Source organism: Diceros bicornis, chromosome 9 (assembly GCF_020826845.1).
Source record: "Diceros bicornis minor isolate mBicDic1 chromosome 9, mDicBic1.mat.cur, whole genome shotgun sequence".
NCBI lineage: Eukaryota > Metazoa > Chordata > Mammalia > Perissodactyla > Rhinocerotidae > Diceros > Diceros bicornis.
In genome coordinates this window covers 56,297,874-56,323,719 of record NC_080748.1, presented here as the reverse complement: position 1 = coordinate 56,323,719, position 25,846 = coordinate 56,297,874, and the positions used below count along the sequence as shown (strand labels likewise).

General features: G+C 41.6%; 2 long non-coding RNA genes across 5 annotated transcripts in view; both read left to right on the top strand.

The window, feature by feature from the left end:
- LOC131410272 (uncharacterized) overlaps positions 1-25,846 on the top strand; it is a 220,920-nt gene that overhangs the window by 154,164 nt on the left and 40,910 nt on the right. The window lies entirely within an intron of this gene.
- LOC131410273 (uncharacterized) overlaps positions 1-25,846 on the top strand; it is a 53,457-nt gene that overhangs the window by 24,199 nt on the left and 3,412 nt on the right. For 2 of the 4 annotated variants that reach the window (XR_009221209.1, XR_009221208.1), the window contains 2 exons: positions 4,951-6,347; positions 8,816-9,217. The exons of 1 other annotated variant lie outside the window; for it this stretch is intronic. This is a non-coding gene — a long non-coding RNA (uncharacterized LOC131410273). Of the gene's footprint in view, positions 1-4,950; positions 6,348-8,815; positions 9,218-25,846 lie in introns of those variants that run through there. One more of the 4 variants, XR_009221210.1, reaches the window with a different exon arrangement.

The window sequence follows — 25,846 nt, the reverse complement described above, 5'->3', positions numbered from 1 at the left end:
TAGCACCCTTCATCCTGGTTGTGACAACCAACAATGTCTCCAGACGTTGCCAAATGATCCCTGGAGGGCACCCTCCCATGGGCCCTCATCAAAAACAACTGAGTAAAAAGGTTTTACAACAGTTAAATCTGTACCACTCTCTGAGTTAGATTCTTTTTACCGTATGTAATTTCTTAATTACCAAAGACACAGCTTTGAACAGAATATTCATTTATAGGACCCAGGTCAGGGAAGAATGGGTTTGTACTCCAGGCAATCACATCCGGGAGGTGGGGTGGATGCCTCCTTTATTTACCAAAGAGGCCAAAGCTGTTAGAGAGTAAACGCTCCTCCTCAGCGGATGGCTTGGGACAGGTTTGAGGCTTCGTCCACATCTGTATTACACTTTGAAGTCTATTTCCCACCCTTCACTCCAAATATTTTTAACAGTTGGGCATTAAACAATGGAAAGGGTATCCAAGAGTCGATCTGATTAGGTCGTTAATAAAACAAAATAGATGGACTGCTAGTTTTTGTGCTTTGGTAACTGAATTAGGTTTATTGTTCAAAAATCCTATGGCAAAAGAGCACTTCCACAAAAGGCAAAAAATAAATTCTAAGTTGGTGATATTTCAAGGTGTCTTTAAAATACACATTTGGCATTGAATCCAAAAGAATAAGGGCTGAAGTCCAAAGATTGCTGTTTTTTCTTTAATTTGCATTTGGCTTTTTGAGTTGTCTTTTCGAATGCATGTTCCCCGCTCTCCTTCCTCAACCGCAGTTCTTCTCTGTGAACTTTTGTTTAACAAAGAGGAACATGCACTGCGCAATGAAAACATTGGCTGTAAATCATTTCAGCTGTAAAATGTAGCTGTTTGGAGCCCGGTAATTGGGCCTCTGGTTCTGAAAATAAGAAGGACTGCCAACATCTGAATGTGTTGGTTAATTGGTCCACAGGGAGAAACCCCGGGTGTGTCCAAGAGACCGTTTTTTGATTTTTTATTGTTCTAACTTTTTCACAGGACCTGCAATATTCCCTTGCTAATCATTTGCTGTAAATCACTGTTTGTTTTGTGTGGTAAAATACCGTTGGTACCACAGAATTCATAGCTCTGACACAGAGGGAACCTTTCAAAGGCTTGAATGCTTGGCAGGCAAAAATATGCGTGCTTTGTAGATGCAGTGCAAAGTAAGCAGGAACATTTCTTTACGGCCACAGCATGACTTGGGACACCAGGTACAACGTTATCTGTGAAACCCAGGTTGGGAGCAATGCAAAATACTTGCATTGGTCACAGAACAAATAGTTAACTAATTTATTTTAGATATTTGACGTGTGCTCAGAATTCTCATTGCTTCATGAAATCCATAGTTTAAGAATAAGGATGTAGGCTATATAAACGTGCAGATTTGAAGTAAAAATATCAAAGCATTCAGTGACCTGATATGTGCTGCGGTGATCTGTTTTCTGAAAGTCAGATATTAAGGACACAGTCTAGTCTCTGAAGTGTTAGAATACGAATTCCTTGCAATGAGATAAGAAGAGGGTTTAGTCCTCTTTCCATTTTGCCAAACCTGAGAAAATGTATTAAAATACATCTAACCTTGCACTTCTTTCTTTTAATTGATAAATGTTAATCCTGAGACAAAAAAGTATGGTTCCTGGGATGTTGGGACTATCCATTACAGGAACAAAGGGAGATTCTGGGGAAAGTCAAAGTTGAGGTGAGCTGAGCCAATGGTTGAATATCAACTTCTTCTCTTTCAGAGTGTGGAGAGCAATAATGGTCTAATATCACTTTCCTCTCCTGGAGTTAGGGTCTGATATCCCTAGCACCCAGCATCATAGGGTACTCAATGAATGCTGACTGAACTAATTAATAGTAATAATCACCTTCATAGTATATCTTCTTGGCTTACAGGCTGAGAGAGGACTCAGGAAGGTGGACAATGATGGGCAGTTGTGGTAGGTCAGCCTCGTGGAGAATAGATCATAGAAGAATGGATCAAAGAAGATCAATTCTTTGGAACAAAGTAGTAGAAACTCTATTTAAAGCAGCTAAACTAAAAGGGGGGAATTTATTAAATACTGAGGGGTCTCACTAAACCCAAGGACAGGAATTCAGTCAAGACACAGGAACTAACTAGAAGTAGAGGCTCAGCCACCTCCAATGTCTTTGGTTCTGCTTATTTCTGTTCAATTGCACCTCCTTTTCTCCATGGAACATTAGCCTTCTCTGCCTCTCTTTTACCCATAGCAAGAGACATGGCAGATATCAAAATATCAACATCCAAACTTTTCTTTTTACTGCCTCAAATCTCTGGGAACTGAGTCTAAACATCTTGGGGAAGGACCTCATTGGCCCAATTTGGATCAGAGAGTCACCCCTGCTCCACTGAATAGGATCAGCGGTGGGATGTCATGCTACCAACAGGGTGGCTCAGGTGTTAGCCTACGACAAAGTGAGAGGGACAGTTCTTAGAAGGGAATACCAAACTGATGATACCACATCCACAGGTTTCCACATAATCCAAATCATAAGGGGATGAGGAGGAAGAAAAAATTTTTCAGTCACATGGAGGTTTACTATCTGTAAAGAGAGAAAGAAAGTAATATATCTGTCACTTCATAGGAATTCACTAGGGGCTATTATGGGCTGGTGAAATCAGAAATGGCTTATAAGGGATGGAAAGATTAGAATCTGACCTGGAAGGATAGGCTAGATCTGGAGAAGTAGAGGAGAGAGAAGAAGGCTTTCCACACAAGGGCTGCGCAAAAAATGGTCCAGAGGCACTAAAGAACTCCACATTTAGTGGCAGGGAGAACCTGGCCTGATTGTATTTAGATATGCCTACGGAGAATGTGCAAGATAAATTTGGATAATTAGGGTGGCACCAGATTACAGAGGGCTTAGAAAGGTGGGCAGAGGATTTAGATTTGGCAAGCAAGAATGAAACGGTAAAGATTTTTGTAGAAAGAGTAATACGATAAAAAAAAGTTTTAGAGGATGAGTTTGGTAGCAATGTATAAGACACACTCAATGACCAAGACACTGAAGGCAGGAAGGCTTCCTAGGAGACTGCTTTGGGGTTCAGCATAAAATATAGATTCTCAGACCTCATTCCTTCTGTTGAATCTGAATCTCTGGGATTAGGGCTGGGAGTTTCTATGTTTGGAAAATTTCTCAGGTAGCAAATGCTGAGGATATACCGAAATTATTACTGATCTGCTATTTTTCAGCTTGGGCAGTGACAAACTAAAATTTTTTAAGTAGGGAAACAAAATCATCCTTTGAGAAGTACAGTTCATTCTTCATTAATTGGAGGAATGGGAGAGGAGAGGAAAGCAATAAATAATCCAAAATCTCAGCTAATTTAAGACTGTCAACTCAACTATCCAGTTTCCCTCTGCTTTTATTTATTTAATTAGTTATTTATTTTGTTCTTTTGAATAATGTAACACCTTTGAATCCACCATCCAAATCAAAAGCTGGGACCCTGGCTATTGCTAAATCTAACCTGTTCCATGCCTCCATCCCACTTCATTGTCTGGAAGTTTACTCCCAGAGGTAACCATCATCCTGGAACCCATGTTCGTCATTTTCCTGCTTTTCTTTTTATATAATTTATTGTATGTGTTATTGTTTATTATATGCATTACTGTGGTGTTCCTAAAAAGTATATGCAGTTGTAACTGTTTTGACTTTATAAAAAGGGTAGCATGCTGCAAGCAGTGCTTTGGAACTTACTTTTTAAGTTTAATATTACGTTGCTAAGATTCTTCCATGTTGTTGGGTGTCCCTGTAGTTCAGGTGACCGAGCTCTTGGAGTGACTGTGGGAATGGGGCGCAGGGACCTGGGCTGAGCTTGGCACGCCCCCAACAAGCAGTTCAGAATCACTGACTGGCTCCAGCCACCTCCCCTTCCCAGGGTGGGAGGTGGGAAGCCACGCATTGGTGTGTCTTGTCAGGAAAGGGGAGGTTGAGCCAATGGATTTCCAGTTCCTCAACCCGAGTAGCTCAGAGGAGCAACGGCTTCTTCCTTTGCATACCTGTGATCAGCTATAATCTATGCCTGCCATAATGCTAAGGAGAACGTGGGTGTTATTTATGGTTAATGTGCAAATTGCTGAGTTCATCCTGATGCCCAGAACTAACTGTACATTCTGCTTATTTTTCTCATATTATTTATAATATACATTTATAGTATCTTATCTTCATATAATATACAATTTTATACACTATATTATTGTATGACATGTTGTTATGGGCTAAATTGTGTCCCTCCCCAAATTTATATGTTGAAGTCCTAACCTCCAGTACCTCAGCAAGGGACTGTATTTGGAGATAGAGTCTTAAAGAGGTAATTAAGTTAAAATGAGATTCTTGGTGTGGTCCCTAATCCAAGATGACTAGCCTTATAAAAACAGAAAATTTGAACACAGACACACACAGAGGAAAGATCATGTGAAGACACAGTGAGAAGGTGGCCATCTATAAGCCAAGGAGAGAGGCCTCAGAAGAAATCAAGCCTGCTGGCACCATGATCTCAGACTTCTAGGCTCCAGAATTGTGAGCAAACAAATTTCTATGTAAGCCACCCAGTCTATGGTATTTGTTATGGCAGCCCTAGCAAATTAACACACATACAATTTTTTATTATGACTAGTGCAAGCATGACAATTAAAATAATAGCTTCTATGACTAGACTTCCTGGGTTCAAATTTTGGCCTCACCATTTATGAGTTTATAACACCTTGGATAGTTCTGGCTCCACTAAGATGGAGTAGCTCCATTCTTCCCCAGTCCCCCCCTTTACGTCTAAACATCTCTGGACATAATACAACAAACAAGAATAGAAAGTCTCTGAAAGGCGAAAGGAGAATGGGCTGCCTGGGACCTCGGGACTTCAGGAACGACACATGGTGGTGAGTTCCCGGGTTACTTGTTGCCATCTATATGTTTTGTACAGGCACTGCAGAAGCCTCAAACCAGAACCACCAACAGGCATGGACACAAAAAGCTCCAAGAAAATCTTTTTCCCTGCAGGCAAAGGACCAGGAAGCATTCTGAAAACATCTACCCTGCTCTAGCCAAAAGCCAAACACCAATGGAAAAATGCCCCCTCTATCCTCTATCCCCTTGTTGGGTGGACACAGGCAGCATGCTCCCATAACCCCACAGGGTGGTATCAGCAGGGCTGAGTGGGAAGCTAACCTTCCATCCTGTGCATGGCAGAAGCAGGCAGTGCTTCAGTTTCCCCGCCAGGTGGTGTTGGCAGGACCAAGTGGCAACTGATCTTCCATGCCCTGCCCAGTGGAACCAGGCAGTGCAAATCTGCCAGGGTAGTGTGATTGGGGCCCAGTGGTCACCTGAGTTGCCATCTTCACCAGCAGCAGTGAGACTTAAGGAGGCTGTGCACATTGGGGCTGGTCAGCACTCTGCTTTCCCTTGGGGTCAGGGGGAAGTTGCAACCCCATCCAGGAGCGACAGGACAGAATTAGGTGGTGGGGGGTAGTGCTTGTTGGCACTCCGCCTCCCTCCTTCCCCTTCCCTGATGGCAGAAGAGCCCAGTGGGGTGGGAGTTGGTGGCCCCCTTTCACAACAAAGGTGTCAGTAGGGCAGAAAGGGGACGGACTATGTACCCCCTGTCTGCAATGATGCAGCATGAATCAGTGCCCTACTCTTGCCAAGGTGGTACTGGCAGGGCCCAGAGGAACCTGAACATACACACTCATCCCACCCTTGCACTGCACCTCACCAGGGGACTGCCTGCTAAACAAAGAAGATAAAATAGGATCCAGAGTCTCATAGTACAATATCCAAATTCCCAGCATGCAATAGAAAGTTACTTGTCATACCAGGAACAGAAAAACCAAAACACGAATGAGAAGAGACAATCAACAAATGCCAACACTGAGATGAATCAGATTTAGAAATGATCTGACAACAATTTTAAAGCAGTCTCATAAAAATGCTTCATCAGGAATTACGGATTCTCTTGAAACAAATGAAAAATTAGGAAATCTCAGCAAAATAAAAAATTAGAAGTTATTAAAAAAGCAACCAAATGGAAATTATAGAACTGAAAAATACAATAACCAAAGTAAAATTTCTTTGATGGGCTCAGTGGTACAATGGAGAAGACAGAATAAAATCAGTGAATTTGAGGACGTGTCAATAGAATTTAGACAGTATGAGTAACAGAGAAGACAGAAAAAAAACATTGGATAAATTAGTTAAACTGTCTGGATTTCACTTTCCTCATCTTTAAAACAAAGGTCATGATTCTAGCTATGTCAAAGGAATGTTGCAACAATTAATTGAGATGTATATAAAAGGCTTATTTGGCAGAGAGCCAGGCACATAGTAAGTTCTCAATAAAAGTTATCTATTATAATTCTTATAATTGCCCTGTGTAGATAGCCATGTGATTTCATCTCTTTGTACAGTTAATTCAATTCAATATGTAATTCAAAATGACAAATGCTATTCTTAAGAGCTGAGGGAGACTTGAAAGTGGGGGAGGTTGGGTAGGGAAGGTTTCTTGAAGGAAAGTGTTTTTAATTAGGGCTTGGAAGATGTCAAGGGTCTAGATGAACAGGTGGAGCATGGCACCTTCCCTGCAGAGGTAGCAGAGTGCCTAGAAATGAGAAAGACCTGCTCAGGAGCTACTTGGGCATATTACTGGAGTTCTTTTTGCCTTCTTGGGCTAATAAGGATAAAAAGAACAGTAAAGTGCCGACAGGAAGGCAGGCCTCAGCTCTAGGGGACTATTTAGGAAATGACTTTGGCGCTGAATGTGGTTCTGGTCTAGGTGATCTCATAGGAAGCAAGTTGCTATGCTAAGTACCCCTTTGATGTCGCTACTCTTTTTGTCTCCTTCCAGGCCCTAGAAATGTCTTACCCCTTTGGCTTATTAAAAGCGTTCTGCTGTTGCAATAGCTCCTGCATGTGCTTATATGTGCCCACGTGCACACATACACTCACACACTCACATATACACTCATACACACATTGTCATATACACACATACTCACACATATACTCACATATGTTGACTCACACACCTACTTGCATAGACTTGCACATATTCACAATCACATACCCCAAAGACACTCGTCATACAATTACATACATTTGTACACACTCACACATTCATACACACACGCCACATACCATGCATATACACTCATGTGCACAACCACATACATCATGCACAACCTCGTACATACACATACTCAAGTCATACATAAACACATCATACACATATGAGCAGTCACACACACATACTCACACCTCCACCATACATATATACATAAACACACATACACAAGCACCCTTTGAAATATCCCAACATATTTATTTTCCTAATATAATAAATACGTAGACAATTTTCACAAAATAAGCTAAAAATAGATAATCTACTACTTAGTTAAGAATGAATCTCTACCAATAGTAATAAAAAGGTCATATAGTGAATTGCTTTTCTTTATATGATTTCTCAAGCTTTATTTTTGTAGGAAAGCTCTTAAGATTCTATAACTTCTCTTATTAGACAACAGAAATGGAGTGTTTCTGTTCTTGTTTTTTTTTTTTTTTAATTTGCTTTGGGTCACTGTAGTAACTTTTAATAATGACATACCTTCTGGCTATAAACCTTCTTAAAATAAATAAGTGCAGTTTTGTTTACCGTCTCCTTTCTATCTTCTCGGCATTTTCAATTTTATTCTATTTTCTGGAACAGCCATTTCCTTTTCAATTGGTCTTGTATGTTGTTTTTCTCAGAATCATCTTTTTGTAGTGGTTAAATTAATCTTCCAAGCCTTTGGATTTTTTATCTTTGATCTTTGGAATCTCTGAGACTTTTCTTATAATCAATTACTTGCATTTCATTCTCTTTCACCTTTACTTATTTTTATAGAAACATCCTTTTTCCTATTTTGGTATTGTCTTTAATATTACTGCACACTGCCTCTTGGTTCTGGCTGTGAATAGCCTGCACAGCCAGATAGAGAACTAAAACCCATGATAAAGAGCCTGACGTCATTTGCACAAGGTCTCGGATATACATTTGTCATGCTGTGCACCTAATGATTGTATCTATCACCAAAGCAATAAAGGGAGCATATTAAGCAAATATATTGGTGCTAAGGATGGTTGTTTAAGAGAGTATAAATAAATAAAATTTTTCTCAAATAGATAAACACCACCTGAGTTTCCATCTTACCAAAGACAATTGGGAACCATAGTGATAACCAGGAATTGCTTCTTTATGGGTTTCTTGGTTTTTGGTTAGGCAAAGAAGGGTCTGTAATTTAGATCAGGACCATTGGCTCCATAATTGTCAAACGGGGACTCATAATGCCAGTTAAACAAGTAATATATCTTATCTGTGACCCAGGATAATATTATTTTTAGAATATTATAGAATGAGAAAGTACTTAGGTAACTAGGTATATTTAGCCTTTTTTTTTTTTTTTTAAACCTAGTCTACTAACCCAATTAGATGATTTTAGACCAGTCCAGTAGGAAAATTAGGTAAATGTGCAGTGACCCAGAAGTCAAGTTGTACTTTCCAGGTTAGGGGCGGGCAAGTGTCGGTAGTGGTTTGCTTCAGTGCTGTTTCTAGCCATCCTACTCTGTCCCCAGGTGACATGATGCAGGATGCTGCCAATTCATAGGTGCCCAGCCAGACTGGCTGGCCTGTTCCATTGCCAGAAACTAGTCCAGGCCTGTCATCCTTCAACTCAATTTTTATTTTTACCCTTTGTGTTGGTGTCATTGGTGATTGTGGTAGAAATAGCAGTAATAGCCTTTTCTCTGGTTCCTTGCAGCGTATAAAGGTCTTCACATTAATCCTCTTCAGCTTGTAAGATAGCTTGACTCACCCTTTCCACTTAATCAATGAGAAAATGGTCTCAGAAAAGTTAGATGGGTTCAAGAACCACGCACTTCCCACTCGTGACAGAAGTATTTACTGATTATCCATGTTCTCCACCACATTTACTAGCACCCTCGAGGTAAGATGGAGCATTTAAGAGCCGGTGTACAACATTGTGATCCCTCACTCAATGGATCTTTGTTGCCACAGTGATCTAGAAGCCGCATCTTGAGATGTTTGGAGCCCCAAGATGCAAGTGGACTGGATTCCTGATTCACTGCTTGAAGGGTGCTACCCTGGAGAGCTGCCAGACTTGCTGGTGATTTTCCCCTAGTGAGAAATAAACCTTTGATGTATTTAGTTACTGAGATTTTATTTATTACTTATTCTGCAACATAGCTTAGCCTATCCACTATAGTAAAATGCTTCCTATTTTTATCTGAGTAGGTAGAGTTTAAAAATATGTTTTTGTATATATCTCTACAAGGATTTTGAAAGTGAAATATTATATTTATTTCTACTAGATCAGTATAATAACAATACTGATCTTCAGATTATTTTCCACTCTTTTAGGACTATCTACCTTTCATTCAAAGCATTTATCACAACTGGGATTTTCTACGTATTTATGTAATTCTTTGATCAATGTTTGTCTAGAATTCGAACTCTGGGAGGATACTATATTTCTAAGTTTGAATTAGGCAGTTAATGCCTATTTGTTGAATTCAGTTAAAAAATGAGTGCTGGTATCGGCAGATAAGAGCATCTTATCCCTATAGACAAGCCGCAAAGATTCTTAGAACCAGGCGAGTTAGTTGTGTGATTTGAGTAATCCATGGCACTTGGCAAAGGGAGCTTGATTAAGTCATCCTCATGATAGGAATATAGCTACCCCTGGGACAGGATGGGCCGTGTCCTTGGGTCAGGGCATCCACCTTCTGGCTGTTTTGATATTGGAAATACCGACTTCAGGCTCTTTATGTTTTCATGTTACAAATGATCTGTATTGGTGAACAGGCTTAATGCCCAGTTTATTAATACAATAAATTCTGATGGCATGCTAAACGTTGTCACCATTACTCTGGGGGCAGAGCCAATTTCATTGCATTTTATGCTTCAAGATCATAGAGAAAAATCCATGAAAGCTTTGGTTATGGTCATGCCATTACTTGTGTGAATATTAGAGTCTGACCTTTTGACACTGTAGATATGACAGGTACTAGGTATTAGTACAGGGGCTGGCTAGGAGTTGTTTACATACATAAACACGTAAACACTGGGTGAATGACACTCTTAATTAACTCTTCTATATTCAAGGCAACTGTTTACACAAGAAAAATGACCCACATTTTTGTAGGGTGGGTGCCTTTGAATTGTTTTATATCTTGGGATAGCAGATTTATGCTGATGAAGCCACTTTTTCTTAAGTTTGTCTTCTTGGGAGCTTATAGTCATTTCTGAGACAATTGACTAGGACTAGGACAGTCTGAACACAGAACTGATGACATTAACTGACAAATGAATAGATTAATGGCTCTGGCCTTATTAATGTGCTAATCATCTAAACCAAAGAGCACTGACTTCAAAGAGAACCCTTGGAACCAAAGAGCTACAGGGATAAAACGCCAAACTCAAAATTAGTGTTTGTTTTCTCTAGATTCAACCAGTGAGACAAATCCTGCTCAACTGTATAAATCTGACCACCACGGGCTTAAGGACACCCATAATTAGGTAACTTAATCACTCAGTCTAATGAAGAAAATGCAACAGCACTTTGCTGATTTGGACACAGCTCTTCTTATCTGTGCCTGTGAACAGGATGTGTGATAACAAGATGTCAAAGCAATTGCTGCACTGTTTGCTGAAGGAGGGCAGTCTACTCAAAGCAGACAGTAGGAATAATCAAGGGCATGTGTGAGAGCCATGGACAGGGAGGAGGCTATGGCTGCAGACAGAGCCCGCTGACTTGTCATCTGAGATGGGGCCAGCCGCTAAGCACGTCTTACTTGTGGGCAGAATCACAGAGCCCCCAATAGTAAGTAGCCCAATGCCTTTTATGTCAAATACAGGCCAGACATCTGGAAAGGAAAGGCGAGTAGGTACAAAAGCTGATCTTTTAATCAAACTGGTAAGTTGAGGAGAGTCACTGTTGGCCAGATGTAGATCTCTCAGCTCAGAGGATGGAACTGTTGTCCTCAAGCTCACAGGAAGCAGAGTGTCTTATGATATCCTGTTTAGGAAAACCCCTTCATCTCTGACCATGCAGGTGTTTAACCATTTATCTGGTTTCTTTCAACATTTCCTGAGCAAATCCTTTCATTTGAAGTTGTAACATGTGTCTTAGTGTTGTGAGTTACTGCAGTGAACTATTATGGAAGCAGGCATTCAGGTATTTCTGAAGTTGTAGAAAGCAGACCGCATTTCCTGCTGCTAAGTTTCAGAACTTTTCTCAGCGCACAAAGTGAGGTAAGAGTTAAATGTGAATAATTTAAAATTCATGGCTTGGGAAATAGACTCGGAATGAGGAAGATGAACAGTGTCCTGAAAAAGTAGGAGGAAGCATAGAAGTTTCCATCAAGTGTTGTGAACATTGTCAGTGGCTTGTGCAGTGAGCTGGGATAACATTGCTTGGTAGTCTATTTCTGCTCAGGCTCCGTGGTGGGAGTTATATAAGCAAAGGATGCTTTAAAAAAATTTTTTTTATTGAACTGTTCTCTTTTCTTTTCCTTCTCTTAAATTTCTTTCAAAAGAAGCCTAAGCAGCATGCAAAGCATTCAGAATAATGAAAATTTACTCTCACATGCTGATAAATGTAAAATAGCTTTTTTTTTTTTTTTTTTTTGCATTTGAACAAGTACATTTTCTTGTTCTGTGGAAGTTTTTGTTTTGTGGTAGTTTGTGTAACATGTCTCACAGTGGGCAAACTTTAACCAGCTTTCCATTCCTGAAAATGAGGCCTATAACATTTCTTTCAAAAATTTTCCTTTAAAGAATCTTTCTTTGTTTGGTCTCGTGGAAAGAAATGTTGGTTCTTTAAGGAAGAAAAACACTATATAAATAGCAAGTATTATTAAATCAACCCAATTCTCCACTCCGTGAGGCAGAAAACAAGCTTTCTTGAAAACCAGTGGCACAAAGTGTTTCTAGATTGAGAGGAGTTTGGGGATGGAGGAGGGGGGAAGTCACATCTCCTCACTCCTTGCCAGGGCAGTGACCAGGGGATTGAATAATCTTGATAACAATCGCAAACATTTACATAGCACTTAGCTGGTGTCGGGAACTTTTCTAAACACCGCTTTCTGTATATAGCTCAAGGAATTCTCTCACATCCCACAAAGTAGGTCTATTTTTAGCCCCTTTGGCAAATGAGAAACTGAGGTACAGAGAGATGACATGACTGAGAGATGTCAGAGATCACACAGGCAGTATGTGGCCTACTGTGGTTTTAGCTAGTTTTGCTTACAAAGACAACTGCTCATTAGGTGTGATTTGTGGTCCATCAGAAAGAGACCACCCCCAATCAAAAATATTTCCATAATGCTTTCCGAGATTCTTATCTTAGTGTCTGAAGCCTGAGCGATAAAAACTTCATTTGAATTTAAGTAGTAGAGTATTAAAAGGAAAGCCTCAGTAATAGATTAATCCTATTTTCTTTCCTACATAACTGAAGGAAAAGTGTTTGGAAGGAAGGAGAAAAGAAAGGTTAATGTGTGTGTGTGTAGCCTTGCAGGCTGGGGAAAGGGTGATGAGGGTGGGCAACCAATGGGCAGCAGCCTACCCTCCTGCCAGGAGAACGGTTTAGAAAAGGCTAGAAGAAGCCAGAAGGGGCCATGGAGATGGACTTGAAGAGTCAGGCTAATCTGAGTTTGAAGCCCTCTACCACTTCCCTGGCTACTTACTTCACCTCTCTAAGCTTCAGTTTCCTCTTCTGTTACCTCTTGGGGTGGTTTTAAACATTTAATGAGGTATCAGGGTTAACGTATTTTAACACAGACGTTAGCACAAAGTGGAGAGGCAAAGTGAAGAACACAAACTCCAGAGCCAGGCTGCCGGGGTTCAAGTCCAGGGGCCTCCCTCATTGGCTGTGTGTCTTTGGACACATTACTAAAACTCTCTGTAGTCTGGGCCCAATATAGTATCTACTTCCTAGTCTTGTCTGCGGGGATTGGTTGAGTTTATATGTGTAACGTGTTTAGAATAGTCCTTGGTACATAACGTGTGATATATAATTGCTGCTATTTTCGTAGCAAACACTCAAAACAATAGCAACTGATATGAGTAAGTAAAGTATAAATTAGCTGACTTAAAATTTTTTTTTTCTAGCATGTCCATGCCTTGCATTGGTACCTGTTAGCCTGTAAATAAGCTCGTCTCATTGGCTTTGAGCGTCCTTATACCCACTGTGAACTCTGACTGTTGTTTTTGGTTAAATTCTTTATCTTAGCAAGCATAGGGTTGTTTCAAAAGTGAAATGCAGTGGGTAATGAGGTGAGATTTTATTCTCCCAGGCTTTGAGAAACAGTCATTGTAGGAGTGAAGGATTCCGTCTTTGTGTTTGGATTGACAACCAAACGGTGGATGTAAATTGCCCGTGGCCTTGTTCTCCAGGTTATTAGGGAAGGGCTTGTGGCCTCCTGTTTACTTCCTGAGCTGTGTATTCCGATGTGACACTTCAGGACTGGGGGCAGCTCCAGAGTTTTGTTCTATCGACAGAAATGCAAGAACTCTAACCAGGTGGCCAAGTGTACTACTGACGTGCCCATTTACAAATATATATTTGACATTATTTTTGGGGAATATTTTTAAATGCTCTGATGCTTTGTTCTGGCCTCCATCCCAATGTGCTCTGAACGGCATTCTACACAGGGACATTGTGAACAAACATGAAATGCTGGCAATCGTATTTTTCTAGTTAGCAATTGTTTACTCATCTATCCATCCATTCACTTAAAACATATTTATTGAGCATCTATTATGTGTCAGGAATTGTTCCAGACACTAGGGATTCAGCGGTGAGCAAAACAGACACAAGTCCCTACCTTCCAGGTACTTGCATTCTAGTGAAGTGTGAGAGATAATACTCAAGATCAGTCAAGTATGTGGCACGTTAGGAGGAGATAAAGTACTAAGGAGAAAAACAAAGCAGGGAAGGTTGATGGGGAGGTAGGGTGGCTAGGAAAGCTTGATTGAGAGGGTTGTTTGAAAAAAGACCTGAAGGAGTTTGGGAATGAGCTATGCGGGAAGAGCATTCCAGTCAGAGGGAATAGCAAATGTGATGTTGACAAGATAGTACCTGGTACATGTAGGGTAGAACAAGGAGACCATTGTCATAGCTGGAGAGGAGTGAATGATGGGGAGGATAATTGGAAATAGCATCAGAGAACAGGGAAGAGCCAAATTATACAGGTCAGGTAAGGAATTTGGCTCCACCCAGGATGGTATGGGAAGCTATGGTACCGTCCCAGGCAGAGGAGTAACACAGCCTGATTTTCATTTTACCAAGATCACTCTGGCTGCTGGGTTGAAAATAGACTGAAGGGGTAGGGAGAGAACACCCATTGAAGCAGAGACAGCAGTTAAGTTGCTATTAAAGTGATCCAGGGGAGGGAGGACAATGACTTGGATCAGGGTGCTGGCCTGATGATGAGAAGTGGTTGGATTCTGGAAACATCCTGAAATGTAAAATGGTATAGTCACTCTGCAAAGTGGTTCAGCGGTTTCTTAAACAAAATGAAAACAATAAATAAACAAACATAAAACCCTAAACATACCATACAACCTAGCAACTGCACTCCTGGGCAGCTAGATCTCAGAGAAATGAATACTTATGTGCACACAAAAACGCATATAGGATTATTCATAGCAGCTTTGTATGTACTGGCGAAAAACTGGAAATAACTGAAATGTCTTTCAATAAGTGAATGATAAACAACTGTGGAACATCTACACCATAGGCTACTACTCAGCAATAAAAAAGGAACAAATTCTTGATACATGCAATAACTTCTAAGGACTTCAAGGGTATTATAATGAGCGAAAAAAAGCCGCTCTCCAAGGGTCACATACTATTTGACTTGGTTTATATAAAATTATCAAAATGACAAAATTAAAGAGATGGGACACAGATTAGTGATTTGTAGGGGTTAGGGCTTAGTGGGGGTAGATATGCTTATAAAGGGGTAGCACAAGGAAGCTCTTAGTGGTGATGGAATGGTTCTGTATCTTTTTTTTTTTTTTGTGAGGAAGATCAGCCCTGAGCTAACATCCATGCCAATCCTCCTCTGTTTGCTGAGGAAGACCAGCCTTGAGCTAACATCTATTGCCAATCTTCCTCCTTTTTTTTTTTTCCCTTTTTCTCCCCAAAGCCCCAGTAGATAGTTGTATATCATAGTTGCACATCCTTCTAGTTGCTGTACGTGGGACACCGCCTCAGCATGGCCGGAGAAGCGGTGCGTCGGTGTGCACCCGGGATCCGACCCCGGGCCGCCAGTAGCGGAGCGCGCGCACTTAACCGCTAAGCCACGGGGCCGGCCCCAGTAGTTCTGTATCTTGATTGCAGTGGTAGTTACAGGATTCTACATATATGATTAAATGACTTGGAGCTATACACACACGCACCAATGTCGATTTCCTATTGTGCTGTAGTTATGTAAGATGTTAACATCGACAGAAGCTGGGTGAGGGATACATGGAATCTCTGTACTATCTTTGCAACTTCCTGTGAATCTGTAATTATTTCAAAACAAAAAATTAAACAATATTATTAGCTGACGAGGGGGTAGGGCAGAAGCATCAGGGGAGGCAGGGAATGAAGAGGACTCTGTGGGTCAGGCAGAGTTGTGGCTCTTTCTTGGAGTCTTCTGCGTTCTTTAGCATCTTGACAGCATTTGTGATTCCTTTTGAATTTCTGTAGTTGCGTGAAGCTTTGAGCCCTTTAATAATAATAGAAGATGCTGAGGAAGGCAAAAATAAGCGGAGACAACAGAATTTGCTGACAGAGTTGATGTATGGTAAGGAGAAGAAGGAGCTAAAGATGACTCCAAGAGTTTTGGCCTCAGCAACTGAAAGAATTGTGTTGCAATTAACTGTCAAAGGAGCTAATTTGGGGCTATATATTGAGGGCTCAGTTTTAGACATGATCAGATTAAGATGCCTATTTGGCATCTTTGGACATCATCGGCACAAAAATGGTATTTCAAACTATAAATCTAGATGAGATTGCCAAGGGGGTTAGTATAGATAGGGAAGAGACTTCAGGGCTGAACTTGGGCTACTCCAACATTCAGAGATTTGGGAGATGAGGAGGAACCAGAAAAGAAGATCAGGATGGCATGTCCAGACGGGTAGGAGAAAAACCAGGAAAGTGATGTGTCCTTAAAGCCAATGAGGGAGGTATTAGAAAAAGGTAGTTATCACTTGTCTCAAATGCTGCTGAAACGTCGATGAGACGAAGACAGATTTGACCACAGCTTTAGCCATGTGGAGGGCACTGGGGACCTCCACGGAGTTTTGAGGGTGAAGGTATGACTGGAATGGATTCAAGTCATAACAGGAAGAGTTAAGTTGAAAACACTGCTCATGACAGCTCCTGGGGAGCCTTGCTCTGAAGGAAAGGGTAGAAGGAAAGGAGAAAATGGGGAAGTAACTGGGGAGAGGGTGGTTTTTTTTTTTTTTTTTTTGGTGAGGAAGATTAGCCCTGAGCTAACATCTGTTGCCAATCCTGCTCTTTCTGCTGAGGAAGATTGGCTCTGGTCTAATATCCATGTCCATCTTCCTCTACTTTATATGGGATGCTGCCACAGCATGGCTTGACAAGCGGTGAGTTGGTCCGGGCCTGGGATCCGAACCTGCAAACCCTGGGCCGCCGAAGCGGAACCCGCAAACTTAACCGCTATGCCACAGGGCTGGCCCCTTTTTTCTTTTTTTAAGACGGGAGGGAGAGAGCATGTTGTATTCTGACGAAAGTATCCAGCACAAGAAGGAAAAATTGATGCTGCACGAGAAAGGAAGGACCAGCTGAAGAAATATCCTAGAAGAGGCAGGAAGGGTTAGGATGTAGTGCATCAGTGGAAGCGTTAGCCTTTTCCAGGAGAGAAGGAGAGTCTGAGAGTGCAGACGTAGATGGGTGGGACAGGTGCGTGGAGGTGCAAACCCCTGGGAGTTCTCTTGGGTGGATTCCATCCCTCCAGTGAAAGAGTAAGCAAGGTCACAGGAGCTGAGCGTGAGAATGAGCAGGCAGGGCTGGAGGTTTGAGGAGAAAGGAGAACATGTGAGACCTAAAAGAAGGAGTGTGCCAGGGGAACCTAATATGGTTCTTGGGCAGCACAAAGTGCCCAGTGGAGTGTGGCGGTGTGGTCTCAAATGCATCTTCCTTCAGCTGCAGCATGTGTGTGAAAGGCAATGGGACCTCGCTACCATTACTTCGGTGTATCACTGCAAGAGCTGTACTTCCTATTTAGTCAATGATTTTGCAATTCATGCACCCCTATAACCTCAAGTCTCTTTTAACCCTTTGAGTTGAGAGGTTACGCTTGAAATTGTAGATTTTGGAAGAAAGAACAAGAAGAGAGGAGATGTCTCATGAGAGGAGGTATGGAAGTCAGAGTCAGGAGAACAGCAAATAGGAGAGTTGCTTATTTCATCAGTTAAGGAACTCGTGAAAGGGTTTTAAGTCACTGACATGCAAACAATGACAGTTTTACCTAAATGGAATAGTCAGGATATTTTTACTTGTGTAGCTTTCATTCAAACAAATATTTACTGAGAATTCAGGCACTGTGCTGTGTCCCAGGGATGTGAAAGCAGATGAGCTCTAGGTGCTGTGGAAGCAGAGATGCAAAAAGTGTGGTAAGTACAAGGATGCAAGGATAGAAATATAGATTTGGGAACCAGCAAGGGAGGCATTTGAATCCCATCTGGGCAGTGGGTGGGAGTGATTCAGAAAAATGCTGAGCTAGGGATGCTGGAGTTGAGATTTACAGGAGGAGAGGGGGACAGCCAGGTGATGTGGATGGGGCAGGGGAAGAAAGGCATTTCATGCAGAAGGTGAGAGCAAAGGTGAAAGGGTAGAAAGGAAGAGAGGCAAGGAGATAAGGGCTCCAAGGTAGAGTCTACAGGGCTAGTGGTCAAAGGGCCTAGAAGGAAAGGACTAGAACAGAGAGGAACTCAGAGGGGTGAATAAGGGAGAGAGGAGGTGGCTGGGAAGGGCTTTGACCCTGGGAACCTGCATTTTATTGCAAAAGCCATGTTAGTGCTGCATCTTCTTGCAAGGCTGCTGGGACCTAGAGGGGAAGAGGAACTGACCAAGGAGGAAATAAAGAGGGGAGAGGGGAGGGAAGAATGTCAGCTTACTGGTAGGCGCTGTGGGGCTAGTCCCCAGTGAGCAAGGCCCAGCGCTGAGCCCACCTTTCCCTGCCCCTAAACCCGGATCAGAGTTTGTACAACTTGTCAGGAAGCCAGAGTGTCGTGGAAAAGCACTGGACTAGACATCAGGAGACTTGGGTTGTTGTCTCTGATGTGAACTCTGTGGCTGACTCATTTACCTCTGGGCCCCACTTCCCTCATCTGTGAAACCAGGAGCTCAGATGAGTCATTCCTAAAGAATGCTCTCTTGTACTCTATGTTAAACCTTAGTGACTTCAAGGGTATCATATTTCAGTCCCCACTCAACACTGCAGTGTTAGGCCTCTTTCATGCTTGTGAACTATTCTAATTCAGGCCTCTGGTGTAGTGCATGTGTGACCTGTCTTCATTTGTCCTCGTATTCTGCTGTCACTTAGCGACGCTGGTTGCCATAGATGATTTGACAGTTTCACAGAGAGGATGAGGGACTGTCAAATTTGTGGGTGCCTGCTTTTAGAGGAGTGAGAAATGTGTGTAATAACGATGGAGATGATGATGAAGAAGATAATAATGATGACAATGATGATGAAGAAGATAGTGGTCAAGATGATGGAGATAGAATGATGATGGTGATTCTAACAGCTAATCGTTATTGATCACCTATATTTTTATATATATTATCACATTTAATCCTCACAACAAACCTTCGGTGTAAGCATTTCCACTATCTGCATTTAGCAGATGAGGAAATTGAGGCACAGAGAAGTAAGGTAACTTTATCAAAGTCACACAGCATTTTAACCTATGTAGTCTGACCACGGGCCTACACTTCAGCATCACAGTAGGCTGTCCCTATGTTCAGGAATGGCAGCTCTGTGCGGAGACCCAGAGCTCACTTTGAGGGTGTGAGTAGAGGAGGGCAAGGGGAAAGGAAAGCGAAGGTTAAGGAGCACATTGTTGTTGCAGTTCCGTGGTAGGCTCCCAAATATCTCATGCTGCTTGGAGTTATCCTTTCTGTAGATTGACTCTCAAAAATCTTTTAAAGGTATTTATGCGTTGCAAGATGAAAAGTGTTGCTATACCAGCAACAGAATGACTCTCCTGGAGATGAGGCTCTTCGCTCCGTTAAAATGGCGGAGGGAGGTGGAAGCTGCACCTCATCGTCCTTCACTACCCGAGCTCTGGAGGGCACTTCCTTGTTGCTTCAGCCTCCACTAGCCAGACAAGAAACTCACCAGGCCATGACGTTTTGTCATGTGGGTCTATTCACAGAAAGGTAACATGTTATCTGGAAGCAATAATCCACTGATTCTGTAACCACTCATGTCGTACAAGGGCGATGGAATAACCTGCATTTCTGCCATACTTGACAGTTTGCAAAGTGCTCTCACATTATAATTATAGTTAACATTTACTGAGACGCACTATGCGCCAGGTACTATGCTAGGCAGTTTTACATGTGTTATTTCTCTTAATCCTCACAACAACTCTTTGAGGTTTGTTTCCTTCTTATCTCTATTTTATAAATGAGGAGACTGAGACACAAGAGTTAAGTGGGTTGTTTAAAGTCACATGGCCGGCTACTATACCAGGAATTTGACTGAGGCCAAAATGACCCACTATAAAGCAGAACCAGATTTCCTGTTTATTATGAGGAAATTTCCTTTGTATGTCAAATTCAAGATGTGGCAACAAGGGCTGTTTTAAGTTTTCGGTTTTCCCGGTGACTCTAACTATAACTTGAGTGATGAAGAACTTTTTCGTTCATCAGAAAGCAAAACCTCCTCAATTCAATAAGAAACCTTTAATAATTTTCAGGTCTTTTCCCTACCATGCTGTGAACCATTTCTGTAAATAATGTTCTCTTCATTGCAAAAGTCCTACAAAAGAGGTCAATGGGTGAAGGAAAGAAATGACACATTTTCAAAAATCTGCTTTCCTCTTTCAAGTTCTTTTCTGGCCACTTCTTTTTCCTGTTGTGTAATCAGGCAATTCTCAGTCTGATGAGGTAAGCCTGCATCCTCTTGCTATAGATTTTTGGTGGTTGGCCTTTGTTGACATTTTGGGGCTGAAATTAGACCAAGAACCCACTGGACGGCTTTAGGCTCTGCTAGGCACTTAGTGTACCCTTGTTGCTCGGTAAATATTAATTACCGATGATGATATCAAGGCTGATAAAGTCAGCCTTTCAGGCTATTCTGCCTCCCTCTTAGGAGAGGGAACAGACCAGCATGAAGCAGAAATGGTGGCCACTTCCCTGTTTATCACAAGGCTCCTTGGGTGCTGTCTGCAGTGTCCATGACTATTTGAATAATCTGTTGTGCTAAGAATAGAGGAACTAATTTAATTTCTATAGGCTACTAGGATCTGCAGTAACTTATTTTATGATGCTACAGTTGTTTGCAATTGTCTTGCTAGAGAATAAGTATTTGGAAAATTTAATCCCTTGGGGTGATGCTGTTTTTCATATCTTGTTTTTCACTCTTCTGAATGGCATTCCTCTCCCTTAGCCTCCAGAACTCTGTACGAAGCCTCTGTGCATAAAAGTGATGGTGACTGCAGGGAAGTGAGTGCTCTACACGCTTTTCCTCTTGTTTTGTTTTTGGTGATCTCTGTCTCCTGACTTGCCTTGTGGCTTCAGTGACCCATTTCATGTGGCTTCTGAGCATGGGATGTATCTTCCTATATCTGTGTTTTCTCGCTGTTGTAATTTCTGTTTCAAAAACAGTAGGGAAGAGCTTTATTCTAAGCTATTCATTTATCTCTAAGCTAAGAGTAAGCTTAGAGATCAAATGAACACATTTTCTGGTATGTATAGATGTGGATAGGCTATACATGCCCAATTCTTAAGTAAAATGATATCAATCTAGGAATCTCTGAATGATTTATAAATATTTAAGAATGCCTTGTTTGGATATTCAAGAGTCACAGCCTAAAAGTATGTGACAGGTGGATTTTGTGACTGTATCAATCGTTCAACTCTTTTGGTGAGGTGAGGGGATTCCGTAATGATCTATGCAAGGGTGCAGGGAATGAGAGCCTACTGTCTGTGTTCAGATAGGGTGTTGTGCTCTAGAAAGGAGAGATCTGCCTCTGGGATCTGGGTTAGCTGAGAAGCCTGTGGGGCTTTGGAATCTTTCACTGATGTTTGGGATGGGACCATGGGAGGAGGGTGACTTTGTACTTACAGAGGATGGATCAGTTCCCAGGCTAAGTGACCCAGAGAACAGGGCATAGTGCTTGGAGCGTCCTGGTGGGGAGTCCAGGCTTCTTGGAATCTGTGGTGGTTAATTTCATGTGTTAACTTGGCTAGGCTATGGTGCACAGTTGTTTGGTCAAACACGAATCTAGATGTTGCTGTGAAGGTATTTTTTAGATGTGATTAACATTTAAATCATCACATTTTGAGTAAAGCAGTTTACCCTCCATGATGTGCATGGCCCTCATCCAATCAGTTGAAGGCCTTTAGAGAAAAGACTGAGGTCTCTGGAAGAGGAAGGAATTCTGCTTCCAATCTGCCTTTGGGCTCAAGACTGCAACATCAACTCCTGCTAGAATTTCCAGCCTGCCGGTCTGCCCTGCAGAATTTGGACTTGCCAGTTTCTACAATCACTTGAGCCAATTACTTAGAATAAATCTCTCTCTCTATTCATATCCTATTGGTTCTTTTTCTCTGGAGAGCCCTGACTAATACAGGACCCCACCGGATCCTGGGTTGAGACTTCAGCATATGTTCTTGGGACTGCTGGAGGAAACTCCGCTCGGAGCTGTTGGCAGCCATGGGGATTCCAAGTGTGGCTGCCCTTCCAGGGTGGCCTCAAGTCCCCAGATCACTCAGGCTGCCCTGTGGTTTGGACTTCAGTGTCAGCCAATTGTGGTAGCTAATGCCCCTTTGTCTTCCAAGTCTCGTGGGTGACAGATGGGTTGTTTATATTTGCAGAATGTATTTAATTAGCCTACTCTGAGTATATGACAATGTCTCTGCATCTCTGTTTCCTGTCTCTGAAGGATTAGTGGCTGTCCTGACAAAGGTGGAGAGTTTCTTTAGTAGGTAGCAGTGAAGATGTGGCAGGCAAAATAGGACATTTCAAGATCTGAAGGTGTAGTTTACTTTTTGGGGGACAGGAAGGATGGGGTGTTATTGCAGATGGAAAATGTGAGTTTTAATAAGTTAACCAATTAAATTAGGATGAAGTGGGGCCAGTAAGGAGAGAGATGAAGACTCAAGAACTAAGCCAGGGTGAAAGTGGGGGACAGCTTCAAATAACAAGGCGGGAGGGTGATATCAGGCACAGAGGTCAAGTGAAGGCTGACTCCACGACATTTTATCCACCATATGCACTGAGGTGTGCGCGGCGGGCCTGCAAAGCTACAACAGGTGATTGTAGTTTATATAAATGAGATTGAATCCTTTTCATTTTCCCCCCACGGGCTGTTTCCTCTTCACCTTTTACAGGTTTTCATTTAGTCAACTTGTTTGCTTATCTTTACATTTTGGCAGAAGTTTCACCTGACAACAACTTCCATAAATGCAAATTTAGCCAGATAATTTGGAGGTGCTGGGATATGTGTGTGTTGCATGCTTTTAAAGCCTCGTAAATGCAGGGCTGGAAAATGAACTGCCCATAAGCACGGCAGATTTACCTTGTGGCGCCACGGGAAATTTGTGTCTTGGCATCAACTCAGTTGAATGCAATTGTTCCCTTACTCTAGATAGACATTGCAGTATTATGTTAGAGATTAGTTAGAATGATTCTTGTTTGTCCCTCAGATATTTTTATGATATGTAAATGAGGGACACATTCCAGGTCATTCTCATTATATTTACAGTTGAATTTTCAGTCTAGCTTCCTTTACAAGAGCAAAGTTACATGGATTATATCAAAACTCTCATCAGTGGCATATAGAGGAAGGGGCATCTGGGGAGTTTGTGTGGGGCCAGAAAAGATGCTGGAATAGATGATTCCACCTGCTCAAGTCTATTTGAAAGGATGGTGTTAGGGAGCTGCAAATGTTGATAGGTGTGGGGTCTTTGCCTGCTTGGGAGATACATGGGGGTACTGAGTGGTGACAGAAAGGACTGTACATGATGTTGTCTCTGTTGCTTCATAAGAAGAGCAGATGCACATGTGACAAGCCCATTTGATCTATCAGACAACACGTCACCCAGTTATTTTGTCATTTTTGTCTGAGCTGTATGGTGTATATTAAATTTTCTGGGATCTGGATTATAAATATGACTACACAGTAGTCATTCTTGTGCCAGCTAACAAGCTAGTATAATAAGCTACTTGAGATATCCCAACTTTTAACCCAAATCACAGGGCAACTTGGTCAATGGAAATAGAGACCTAGTTTCACCCTGAAAGGACAGGCATATAGAGGAGCCCTGTTGTGGCCCATCAATCCAGCTTCAGGCTTGATCTAGACATCAGATTAGTTCACATGGTTAAAGATTGGCCCTCGGACTCAGGAGGGTCTCTAGAAGTTAACTCTCTTAGGTTAGTTGGAGCCAATTGAAATTCCATGGGAAGTTTTGAAAACCCCTGCTCCTCAGGTACTAAAATCTGTATTGCATAGGATTACATCTGGCTGCATATGACAGAGAACTGAAATTAAAGTTGTTTAAACACACACGGTATTTTCCCTCATGTAAAATAGTTAAGAGGGAGGTGTTCCATGGCTGGTATGGTGTATCCCAAAGTCATCAGGGGCCCGGGCCCCTTCCTGCTCTCTGCTCCACAATTCCTAAGGTGCAGCCTTTATTCACATAGTCCCAAAGAGCTGTCACTGCTTTAGCCATCACTTCCATGTTTTAGGCAGTGGGGTGGAGGAAGAGTAAAAAAGGATACACCGCTTCCCTCTAAGGACATTGCTCAGAAGTGAGACACAGCACCTCTGCCTACACACCATTGTCTAGAACTTAATCACCTGAGCACGCTGAGCTGCAAGGGAGCTGGAAAATACACTCTTTATTCCTGGTGGCCAAGGGCCCAGCTAACCATCAGTGCCCAGTCACTAAGGAAGCCGGGGAGAATGAATATCTTAGATAGCTAGCAGTGCCTTCCTCCCTTCTACCACATGTTCCTTGGTAGCATTTAAATTTACACATTTTTTTAAATGTAAGAATTATTGAATGTCTACCCTGTACCAGGATGGGGTTGATTCCTATGGAGGAATTAAATATGACCAAGACAGGAGGCTAAACAAGATCGTAGAAACAAAGATGCCGTAGGTTGTGAGACACGGCATCATTTTTTGTACCATTAAGGAAGAGAACTGCTGCCAGTTATAACTGTAATAAGCCTTTGCTGTTAGATATGCTAATGAATTCAGAGATGTTTAAATGTGAAAAAATATGCCTCTTAGAGGTTTATTTATCTTTCTAAACCTCAGTACTCCTGTCTGTAAAATGAGAGTAATAATAGTTCCTAACTCATAGCATTGCAAAAGGATTAAATGAGATAACTCACACAAAGCTCATAGCCCAATGTCAGACATACAGTTAGTGCTCATCAAATGCTGGCTTGTAGTGGTTTTAAGTAAAAATTCCTATCCTCAAAATAGCTTAGTGGGAGACACAGCTAATGTAAGAGAGCCAACAAAATGGGGAGATGATTGGGAAAATTCCTCAGCCTATGTGTTCCAAGTGTGAAACTGGTGTGTTGGGTGTGGGCTGCTTCTCCAATTACACAGACAGGCATGCTTTGTTTAAAAGAGGTCAGTTGGAAGAGTTCTTTTAAAATAGTTCTAGGATAGCTAACATGTGTGATAAATATGATCCCTATTTATATGTCTGAAGAAAATCTCCTTAAGTAGCAGAGGAGAGATATTAACCATTCAGACCATTCCATTGCATTATGTCTATCTGATGCCCCTCATCTGCCTAGGGTGGACCCATTTGGGAAGGCTGACTCCTGCAAGGACATTCAGAGTCATTGGAAAGACCTGCCTGTGGCTGAGGGAGTTAGACGTTCCCTTTGATAGGAGATTTACAGAGCATGTTCTTCTGGAAAGTTCTCACATTTTCACCTATGACTGGACAGATAAGTTCCCAAGTGGAATTGTTTCTCGGAGGCAAAAATCCGACGCATAGGGAGAAACTCCCATTTGTTTTCAAGGAAATGTTGATTGTTATAAAGGAATGAAATCATCCCTCTGGAAAAAAGCTACTTACAATAGGTTTTATGGTTCTTTGGGAAAGGATACTTGCCCAGTGCATTTTCTTTGCTGTGTTTGATTTAGAGCAGGCAGCCTCTATCTCAAGTGTGTTTATTCCTTTTGGTTAAGTGGCGCCTGTGACATTTACGGCCTAGAAGAGCAAAACATATCTATTATGTCTTAAAGAAACGAACCAACCTGAAGCTCACAAAGTTATCTCTTGAGATTTTTTGGTTTCTTAAAGTACCTCATATATCATATTGTATAGTTTAAGTTTGAGACAAAAAAGTTGAAAATTCTAGATTTTTAACTATATATCTCAAAATAGCATTTTATTGTATTTAGGGAAAATTTTTTAATGGATTAATCTTGCTTAATAATGTCTTTATTTCTCAGTTTTACATTACTTAAGGGCCAACTTTGGTATATTGTTACCTATAATAATATTTATACAAAATATTTCCATTTGTATCTGTAAAAC